The following is a 749-nucleotide window of genomic DNA, read 5'->3' as shown; positions in this document are numbered from 1 at the left end:
CCATGCCTGCTGCTAAATGAGCATCTCTTCCTTCAGGTGCCCTCCTCCAGCTCTGCTCTGGTGGCCCCTGGCCCATTGTGGCTGCAGAGCAATGGTCTGGCTTTTGGCACTGCTTAAGGAACCCCTCCTGGGTGCAATGTGCCTCTTGCACTGACACTGTGAGCCCCGATGCTGCGTTTCCCCATCTCTGTTGTCACACGTTGTCAGACATGGAGCTGTGAGAGCATTTCTGAGCGCACATCCTAATGATGTGGAAAGTTCTCATCTTCGTGCCCTCTCGAAAGCCTTTATTTCCAGTGTAAGGCTCTTACTGGTTTCTCTTCTCGCTTTCTAACTTGCTTACCCAGGCTCATTCTGCCGCCCTTTCCAACCTCTGAATTCATTAACACTTGCTGCTGCCACAGCATTTAAGTGTGGGCTGCATTAATATGTAACAGCACCGCCACAGAAGAGCCTGGACCCCCAAAACTCCCCTAGAAAAGCTCCTCCCTCCCCCTGCCGGCACCCTGGGCCGTGTAACAGGCTGTGCTTGTGTGCACTCGCTCGTTTTCACCTCCCAGCTTGTGCTCCCCGAGCAGCTCTTTGCAAAGGGAACCATCGTGATGCTGGTATCAGTTGCTGGTGCTGATCACACCTATGTGGGAGCTTGAGAGAGGGTGAGGAGCTGTGAATCCCGACCTTGGGAAGGTTCCACAGCCTGGTTTGGGCGCTGGAGACACGACTCGGGCTCCTCCGCAGGCTGGACCAGA

General features: G+C 55.0%; 1 protein-coding gene across 1 annotated transcript in view; it reads left to right on the top strand.

Annotated features, from left to right (window-relative positions):
* Positions 1-749, top strand: part of VDR (vitamin D (1,25- dihydroxyvitamin D3) receptor) — a gene marked incomplete at its 3' end in the record, with an annotated part of 15770 nt that overhangs the window by 2288 nt on the left and 12733 nt on the right. The gene's annotated exons all lie outside the window — the stretch shown is intronic.

The sequence above is a fragment of the Nestor notabilis genome, unplaced genomic scaffold (assembly GCF_000696875.1).
Source record: "Nestor notabilis isolate BGI_N333 unplaced genomic scaffold, ASM69687v1 scaffold24475, whole genome shotgun sequence".
NCBI lineage: Eukaryota > Metazoa > Chordata > Aves > Psittaciformes > Psittacidae > Nestor > Nestor notabilis.
This window is presented reverse-complemented; position numbering and strand designations above follow the sequence as displayed.